General features: G+C 36.3%; 1 protein-coding gene across 4 annotated transcripts in view; it reads right to left on the minus strand.

Moving 5' to 3' along the window:
• The window catches only part of LOC110286137 (melanoma-associated antigen 1-like), a 168,403-nt gene extending 161,632 nt beyond the window's left edge, over window positions 1-6,771 (minus strand). For all 4 annotated transcript variants that reach the window (XR_003835709.2, XR_015047171.1, XM_029473339.2 and 1 more), the window contains exons 1-5: window positions 6,696-6,771; window positions 4,855-4,888; window positions 4,415-4,519; window positions 3,684-3,766; window positions 946-1,093 (exon numbers count right to left, since the gene is read on the minus strand). The gene's annotated coding sequence lies outside the window, so the exon portion shown is untranslated. The remainder of the gene's footprint in view (window positions 1-945; window positions 1,094-3,683; window positions 3,767-4,414; window positions 4,520-4,854; window positions 4,889-6,695) is intronic.
• Between the last annotated feature and the right edge of the window lie 3,586 nt (window positions 6,772-10,357).

The raw sequence follows: 10,357 nt of genomic DNA on the forward strand, positions 1-10,357 counted from the left end.
AACTTGGGATCTAGGGAATCTTAATTAAGCTCTCATCTGGCTTCTGTGGGTACCAGGTAAATACATGCTACACAGACATACACACAAGCAGGATACTCATACACACACAATTTTTTACATTTTTAAGTTAATCTATGTAGTATATAATATATGATCATGTATATGGGGATACATTAAAGTAAATTAGATTTATATGCAAGTAATGTGATGTGAAGCATATGGTTGTTTATGAATTGAGCATAAAATATGAGTGAGTAAATGTGGTTTTCTAAGGGGCTCTGCATTAAAATGTGACACTCGAAATTTAGGAGTGGGAATTTAGACAAACATTTGTGAACAGCAGGGAAATCCACACACTTTGGAAGAGGTATGTGTATATAATGTGATCTTTGTCATACAGTACATAACTATAAGTTCATGCTATGTATATGTTTGCTGTATTGAAGATCTCTGCTATATGGGGTAAAGTTGGGTGTTATGCATATAGTCTGTGTGTTTGTCAGGCCAATGTATACATAGGAAGTAATCATATGCATTGCTGGCTATGTTTCCTAATCCCACTGTAAATTTTTATGTTGTGAGTAGCATCTAGTTTAGTGTGCTGTCTGTGCCTTATAGGGTATAAGGTATTGTGCAGTATTGTCCATATGCAGTAGAGCATTTCTCAATGGTCCATGGCTAATCTCTGTACTGTGGGGGTGAATCGTTATTGTTAGATGATTGTAGATACTTATAATAAGCACTTTTGCTTCAGTAGCAATGGTGGGGTTGTAGGTGGTTGTAATGAAAAATAACAAATCTAACAGTTTCCAGGTAGCAGACATTGTACTATGCTAAACATAGCTAAACTTTTCTTATTTTATTCATGGTAATTCTTCAAAGTAACTACTACTGTCACCTTTGTTTTACAGATGAGAAAACTAAAGAACAAAGAAAAATACTTACCTGTGGCGATACAATTAGTAAAAGATGGGATCAGGAAGCAAGCCCAGGAAGCCTGGGTCCAGAGGCCTTGCTCTTAATGGAAACCAGGCTGTATCTCTGCTGTAGGCCAGAATTGTAGCTCAATGATATGATAAAGCATGTCTGCCCTCTATGATGCAAAGTAGAGTTAATATATACACTATATATCTGCACGATAGGAGGTGATTATTTGTATTATAAAGTGTAATAAGGTAACTCTGCACAACATAGAACAAATCTATGCATTCATGAGTATATCTGTAAATTTTAAGACACATGTGTTGTGACTGAGTATATTATAGGGTAAGTCTGTGACCTCAGCAGCTTGGGAGTGTCTTCTGTACCATAAGCTTAATCTGTGTCAAACAGTGCATGTCACTGTTTGGGACTATTTATGTGAGTTTTAAGGAAAGTATGTATACTAATAGGAGATTCTGTGCATTCTGATAGAAGTCTATACATGACCGGGCATATACCGTTTTATAAACAACAGTGAAACTGCCCGTGTGCTTTGTGATAAATATGAGAGTCACTTAAAAACTAGGTTCAGATGTGTTTGGGAGCATGTGCCTAGACTAAAGCCATGGCAAGAAGTGTTGCTTTTTAAAGATGATGATGTATAGGAAATGAATTGCTACTACAGAATTCTGAGCATTTGTGACAGTGGAATGCTGTGTTCTGAGATGTGCTCACATGAAGTTTACATCTGTATTGTGGGGTGAGTGTGAATATTGTAGATCACCTTTGTGATTGGGGTGGCAAGGGGAATTTGAATACTTTACTAAGTAATTCTGCAAATTTGGAAAGAGATTTGAATGATGTGGAGCAAATGACTGTCTATGTGGCAAATGTTTGTACTGTATGTTTGCACTGTATGTTCATCATGAGATGAACTCGTGTTGTAGGATACGTGTGTGTATTAAGTTAAAATCCTCTTTAACAAGGCATGATCTATGAGCTTAGGGTTATACTTCTATATTGCTATGTGGTACAGTAAGCAGAGCTCAGAGCCATTGGTAGTGTCTTCTGTACCATAAGCTTAATCTGTGTTGCATGGGCTAAAAGTGCACAGTGGGACTGTAGAGTGTAAAATAAGCCTCTGTCCTAATGAAATGATGTTTGTCAGATGGCAGAGATTGTGTTTTGGAGGAGTTTGCTTGTCATGGCAAGGGCTTTGAGCTAGGTTGTGTGTCTGTGTTCAGGGAGGAAGTCTGCATTTTATAGAGTGATGCTGTGCTGAGGATAGTCTCTTCTGTGATGAAGGTTTCCATGATATGAGTTGTGTGTGATGTGTGTTGTGGGTAAGGCTTCATGTTCTTGCAAAGGTTAGTGTGATGTGAGGGAAGTCTGTTTCACATGAACTTCATCTGTCAGGAGTTCAGTTGGTGAAGCAGACATAGGGAGTAGTACTTATCTTAATGGAACTGTTTTGCTGTGGAGAGAGGTTTGCTGTTAATAGTACTTACATGTTCTGAGGAGAAGTTATATGCTTTGGGAAGAATCTGTGTTGTATGAAATAAGTCTATATACTTTTGTGTGTTCTGGATAGAGTCTGTGTGATGTGGAGATGAGCTATAGTGTTGAGATTTTCTCTGTTACAGCCAATGTCTTCATGGTGAGGTAAGATGCACCATGTGTTGCTAATAAATGTCCTTTAGCTTAGTCTCTGTGTTGAAGAGAACTTGTGTGCAATCTAAAAGAGCCTAATGTCATGGATGGTGTCCATGTGATAAGGGGCTATTCTTTTGCTATGGTATATAGTAATGAGCCTCAGGAGAGTGCAACACTCTGCTGTAGGTCATCTGTGGGCTATGTGAGGTGTTTGCATTCTGTAGGGTTAAATGCCTGTGTCTGTAATTTGTTCAGCATTGGCTGTACAGTGCAGGCACCAGTCTGTGCCACATAATTTTTTGACATCTACAAATAACAATAAAGAATACTTTTTAATGGTTAATATGTAACACTTTTCTAAATGTGGTGTTATTATTCCTATTTTACGGCTGAGGAAGCTGAGACACAGGATGACTAAGGAATTTCATACAACTATCAAGAAAGAGATGGAGCTTTGAAACCAGGCCATTTGTTTCCTATAGCCACACTATAAGGATCCCTTTGGGCCCTAGAATATTTTCCATAATAACTGGAAAAACGTCATGATCACTGGTGAAACTATTGACTGTGGCTGTGCTAGGAGTGAAAACAAGGGAGAAATCTCGAAGTATTGTGAGGATTTAAAAAAAATGCTGTGCTTATCTGCAGTTAACAGTCGCAGTTTAAGAAGAGAAAAACTGACGTCTGTAGAATACCTCTTCCAGTCACTGCGGGGGTGTGGAGTGGGGAGGGGGGAAGATCCCTCCCCAAGGCCCCACAGCCGCATTCTGCCACTGCAGATGAGCCAATGCGCATGCTCTGGTGAGCTTCTGTTGCCAGGGAAACCAGACTCCAGTCATAAACAAATCACAGCCTAATATGGCAAGTCAGGAAATGACTGGAGCTGTGTCTATGAGCCAAAAGAGTCCCTTGCAATAACAGCAGGCAAAGAAAGCAGCCTGATACTTACCCTCTTTTTCTGTCCAAAATCAGAAAAGATCAGTGACTGTGGTTAGAAGTCAACAGGCAGGGGGTGGGAGGGTGGATGGAACTGGGATGGAGTAAGGGGTGAAACAGAGAACAGCAGGTGATTTTTAACTGTCAAATACTTCTGTTACTGTTTAACTTACCTCCTACTAAAAGCCTCTATGTTTTCTGTCTTGACCCTTCTGCTTGCAGTAAATAGAGATGGACCACAGCGATGTTTCCACGTCTTGAAGATATAATGACAGTGGTAGCATGTATTGAGACTTACCCTCCATCCTTTAGATCCCGAGATTGTATTACTTCCAGCAACATAATTGAAAACATTTCTGCATCTCATGCATTTCTTACATTTCCCTCTTATTTCCCTCTAGAGAATTCCAGGAACCAAATTCACACAGCTTTAACTCTCTGAGTACTTGAGGAACAGAAAAATTTTGCATTAACCCCTTCAGTACTTCCTTTTAAACACACAACTGGAATGTCAGAATCATCAAAAAAAAAAAAAAAACCAAAAAAACAGTTAACACCTGGAACAGTGTTCTATGTCATTGGATTTCCCAACTTCTAATTTGTAAAAATAAATAGATAAATAAATAAATAAAGATTTATAACTCTCTTAAATATATACATATATGTATATATGAGTTCTATATATTTAAGTTCTATATAAGATATACACTTCCTTAAGAATGAATATATTATGTTCATATGTATATATCCTATTTGAAAATTACTGTTCTAAACTGTATACAGCTAGGATTCTTGAAAGGTAAAATATATAAACACAATGGTTTAGCAGGCTGCATGATGTGGCAAGAAGGTAAAAGTACTATTGTGGAATGTAACCATCTTGAATAGAAAGAAAATGGCCGACCTGTGGAAAGCTACGCCCTATCTAGTGGGAGAGCAGCTGTTGACATTTCACGGCAGTGGAAGAAGGTTGTATTATTCAATACGCAATGCTGAAACAATTGGTGACCTAGTTGGAAAAAACACAAAATTAGATCCTATTTTATACCATACATTTAAAATGAATTCTATATAAATTTCAGAGTTAATTGTAAAAAATAAATTGATTAAATTTCTAGAGAAAATACAGGTGAATATATATGTGGAGAAATACCCTAAAAAAGAAAACACAAAAATCAACTGACAGATGTAGATACTTTAAAATAAAAGGCAATAAAATGCTCCCAAAATCAGTATCATAGGTGACAAAACTAAATAATCAAATAATGACTTGAAAATGATGTCTTTATCACATATGATAAACAAATTAAGCAAGAAGGGAAGAAACTTGAAACTGATTCATACCAGTTAATCCATGAATTCCATGTCTGATTTTTTCCTAGAAGGAAAAGAACAGAAGGGCATACAAAGATTTATATGGAAACAGATTTCTTAAATCATTTATAATAGCAAAAAAAAAAAACACATTTATACCTTCATTATTTGGAGTTCAGTAATACTCCATGTGATAAAACTACACATTCCCTAAACACATTCCTGTGGGATATCTTAAAAGATGAGAAATTGTTTTCAATATATAATTAATGAACAAAGCAAAATAAAGGCTCATCTGATCTTTATTTTGTATTAACTATAAATTTCTCTGCATATCTTTGTGTATATGCAGAGAAAAGGGACTGATAGCAATTAGGCTAAGGTTATATATGGCATTGTACATAAGCTTTATAGTCACCTTTACATTTTCCCAAATGCTGTACAATACTGTGTTTTTGTAATAAAGGGAGAACCAACATTTTACAAAGATGTTTTAATAAACATATAAAAAGCTCTGAGAATGCAGGGAATTAAGTCTAGGAACAAAGACAATAAAAAGCAAAGATTAAACAGCAATGGAAGATTACACACGATTAACTCTCTATTCACCACAGCAGGATTCCAGCACTATTTGCATGTTAGAATGTATAGAATTTCTTATACAAGATGGAGTCCTGGAAATTTTTCTTCACTACACCAGAGAACGGTCACATGTCCCTGGATGCGTCAGTCACTCTTTGCCGCAGTGCTTTGCTGATGCCCCCCCCCCTCAACACGCTGTTCCCTTTCCTGCAAAACATACCCCCAGCAGACATGTTCAACTTGGGGAATGGCTTATTTTCAATGACTCTAATAAGCCTTTTCATGCTCATATTCCTCTATGATCTCAGTTTTGTCATCTAACTCAAAAGCCAATCTAGCTATCCTATTATCATTATTATTATTATTATTATTCCTTTCAGGTCAGTTGTCAAAACCAATGTGAACTCCAAAGACATTTAAAATTATATGACTTCATTTCTTTTTCTGTTTTCTTACAGCAAGCAGCATAAAGAGCACACACAATTTCAGGGATATTGAGAAGCAAACAGAAATGCTGTATCCATAGGAATCTCTGCTACATTCTCACATTCCTTTTCAAAAAAGAAAAAGAAAAGAAAAGAAAAGAAAATCACCGAGAATATTCTATCGATTGTACAACATGACATGCAAAAAGCAAATGGATTTTACAAGTGAAGGCACAGTCACAATATTTGTTACTGCTTTTTCATGATTTTTCACCCTACAACCAAATTTTAATCTTCCCAATTCAATACACGTTCATCTCTCCTACAAAGCAACCAGTCTTAATATTATTACAGTCTGCCCTCTTCACTTCCTTTCCTACGCAGACATGTCACGGCACCATCTTCTTAATTAAAAGCAAGTGGAATACAGTAGCCTATCATCCACTGCAAAATATTTTCCGTATGTTCACCACATACCAAGAAAACAAACCAGATCCGAGAACTCCTTGAATACTGAGTCATAACTATCATTTCATTATGTCTAATTCAGACATCATAAAGCTGAAATATCATTTTAATATCTTCAATAAATCTTCTATTGATAGATACCTTATCAGATTTGCAATTTATGCGTAGTCTGTATTTCCTTCTACCAAGTCATTCACCATTTAGAAAGCAAGCCTTAAACTAGGAACGTGACCACAGAATTAGAATCTATTCCATTTTCTTGGTGCTATACATTAGACAAATTCCTACACAGTTCTATGCTCTTCTATTCCATCAAAATGCATCACTTGCTTTAAAAAAAAAAAAAAAAAAAACAGCCTTAGCAACTATTTTAGGAGAGCTTTCTCGGCTACTTACCAGTTGCGTGCTCTCTGTCTCTCCATCAGCTCTGAAGCTGTCGCACTGAAGGAGTGGGAGGGAAAAGCAGCAGCGCAACAGCCTCTTGAAAATAAACTGCGCTGTGAAGAAGGGATTCGCCCAAAGGCAAGAAATGTAACGCTTCAAGATTCTCTTCCCAAATCCTCCCAGACATTAGATCATACTAAACACTGCACGCTAAAATTCATATGCTCATCAAAGGACAGAATTTAATGGCTCAACTTCTGGTACAGAACATACTTAAATTACCTTAATTTCCAGTGGAACCCCCACAACATCATGGGCTTTTGGCTCTCCCGTCTCCTAGCAACATTCTCGCATTAATACACTTTTCCCGCAGTAGTCCTATTAGACATTAGAGAACACTGACAAGGTCTAGTTTCTGCTGAGGATCACTATTATTCTGCTGCCTAATATACATTCTCCTCTGGTAAGTAACATGGAAAGTGAGTGAAGAATTCAGTAAGAAGCCATTTACAGAAAAAAATATGGTACAAATTGCATTCCACAGTAAAAACAGATTGACTCACCCTGGCTCAAGACAGTTTGGGAACAACAACTTGAAAAATAAATACAATATAGTTCACTTTCCTTCCAAAACTTTCCAATCTAATAATCCGCATAGGTTATAAAATACTAGAATTAACTTTAAGTAACATTCATAAGTAAATTTGTCTTAAGATTGAAGCCCAAATAATGAGTTACCAATAGGTAGAGGAAATAAGGAAAGAAGTTAAATAATATATTTAGCTTTTTAACATGAAGATATAAATGTGCACATCTCAGTAACATGCCCTTACCTTTACAATTAGCTTTAGTTTTTCACTTTTATTTTTAAAAAATCTGTACATTTAAGAATAACTATTTAAAATATTACACAAAGGGCTTCTTTATTTTGCCAGGTAGGAAATTCCTGACAATTTATTTTAATATTTTTTTACTACTTTTCAGATATTGGTTTCTAAGTAGTATTTATCACCAATACAAACCAGTTTACTGAAGAAACAGCTGATTCTACATTTGGTTCAAGAAAAGTACAAGGTTTGCTTATATGCAAAAACAGAAAACCATTCAGACTATGGTGGTCACACAGCAATAAGGTACAAGACAAAGGGTTAAGGCACTTTACTGGTCAAATTCAGTTCCAGTGTAGCAAGAAGTATGACAAAGTCTCATTATGTAACCCAGACTGGGATGAACCCTACCTTCCTCCTGAGTGCTAGAATGACAGCTACTATACTGGGCAGTTTATTTCAGTTCATCATAAAGCAAAATCATGATGGTAGTAAATCACAAAACATTGAAGAAGGGAAGTCCTGCATTTACAGTGATTTGCAAAGCCTGCAGAAGGACAGGTAAATCATTTCTTTATAGGAGAAGAATAAGGAATGATACAATTAGTAAATAACCCCGCACCCCCAGAAAACACCAGTATAATCACTAGCTTAGACAAGCAGTGTCAGCACATAACAGTGCTGGGGGAAATGTTGAGAAAACTTACTGAACTGCAAAGTACCACAGATGATCTCATTAAATACAAAACAGGGAAGTATTATCAATGGAGAGATGTGACATACAACTTAGTTAGTCAAACTTCGTACTGATAATCATGTAAGTTGGAGTATGCCTCCCAATGGGGGTGTGCCCCGAGATGTGTCCTTGACAACACTATAATCTAGATGTACTTGAAAATAAAGGTGCAATCAGAAAAATGCACATTGTGGAACATTCTAGAATACAACTAATGTGAAACTTTCAAAATATTGTTGTTAGATGTTAAACAGGGTGAGTAGAAAAGCTAGATTAAAATTTAAAAAGACATGATAATTGAAAATTAAGCATGAGTTTAACCAGAAAATCAAACAGCTCTGATATTCTGTAGATAGTGGGAAGACACAGTCTACAGCTAATTTTGGATTTATGTAAAAAGTCATTGATAGGATAATACATGATGTAAGACTTGATCTTATAAGACACATAATGAAGTACTGGGATATAAGAAACTAATAGTTACAGATTGCTCCATGGTGTTTCAGAAAATACAGTAAACAGATATTAAATCTGTCAGGTGTTACTCTCTCAACCTTTCTGTGACCTTGAAATATTTTAAAAGAAAAAGGGGATGAATCTTAAACACAGAAGAAAAATATTCTTAAAATAACTGTGAAATAATTATGACGTTAGACTTTATACACTTAGTGGAATTAATGAGTTAGTAATCCATAAGAGAAAGCATTTCATACTGACCATCAGATGATGAATATTTATAATGCACCATCAAGTAATAAAATCCTGTTTCAATGACTGAAAGATTTGCAAGAAATGCTAAGTTTGACAAATGACCTATTAAATATTACCACAATTCTTTTGTTTAGTGTGGAAACAAGCAATTTATTTCTTTTGGTATTTGAGTAACATATTAATCAGGCAAATGAATTTCTTTCATATGGCATTTCCATAATATATATATATATATATATATACAGTAAATTAGTTCTATCACTTCTCACCTACCCTCAAAATTCCCATCTCCCTTTCCCTGCTTCAAGTGGCCCCTTTCTTAATCTATTAGGTCCTCTTCTAATTTCAAGAGAGAAAATATGACATAGCCTTTCTATCTAGCATACTGTGGCAACACAGTACCCACCAAGTCCTTTTATTCCCTTGAAAAAGATAGTATTTCATTCTTCTTTATGGCTGACTAGTACTGCATTATATATATTTTCCATATATCCCTCATTCATCTTTCTCCTAAATGGCATGTAGGTTTATTCCATGTGCCAATTATTGAGAATAGTATCACAAACAAAAAAAGCTATGCTGACATGTCTCTTGTGTTTTGATGGTAGAGAATGCTTCTATAGAACAGACCACTTGTAAGTTACACAGCTCTTTTTAAAGCTGTTTTCTGTTTGATCTTGGTCTTTGAACATCAACGCAAAGTCTGTTTATCTCAAAGGAAAATTATTAAATTCAGAAAATAGAGCTTTGCTAAAGATACATTTATTCAGCTTCATGAAGAGAAAACACGATAATCCCAGAACTGAAGAGGCAGAACCTGGGATCTCAGTATAATTCCAAGTCAATTTGGTCTACATCATGAGTTCCAGGTCAGCCTGAACTATATAACCACCAAGTCTGTATCACCAAAAAAATAAAAGAGAAAATAAATTATATGTAATATAACATTTCTCTTTTTTATTAGATATTTTCTTTATTCACATTTCAAAGGTTATTCCCTTTCCTAGTTTCCCCTCCAAAAACCCCTTGTCTCCTCCCCCATCCCCCTGCTCCACCAACTCCTGCTTCCTGGCCCTGGAAGTCCCCTATACTGGAGCATAGAGCCTTCACAGGACCAAGGGCCTCTCCTCCCATTGATGACCGACTAGGGCATCCTTTGCTACATATGCAGCTAGAGACATGAGTCCTACCATGTGTTTTCTTTGATTGGTGGTTTAGTCCTAGGGAGCTCTGGAGATAATGGTTAGTTCATATTGTTGTTCCTCCTATGGGGCTTCAGACCCCTTCAGCACCCTGGGTATTTCTCTGGCTCCTTTATTTGGGACCCTGTGCTCCAAGCAATGGATGATTGTGAGCACCCACTTCTGTTCTTGCCAGGCTCTGGCAGAGCCTCCCAGGAG

Source organism: Mus caroli, unplaced genomic scaffold, assembly GCF_978045245.1.
Source record: "Mus caroli unplaced genomic scaffold, Mus_caroli_1 scaffold_5, whole genome shotgun sequence".
In the NCBI taxonomy this organism is placed as follows: domain Eukaryota; kingdom Metazoa; phylum Chordata; class Mammalia; order Rodentia; family Muridae; genus Mus; species Mus caroli.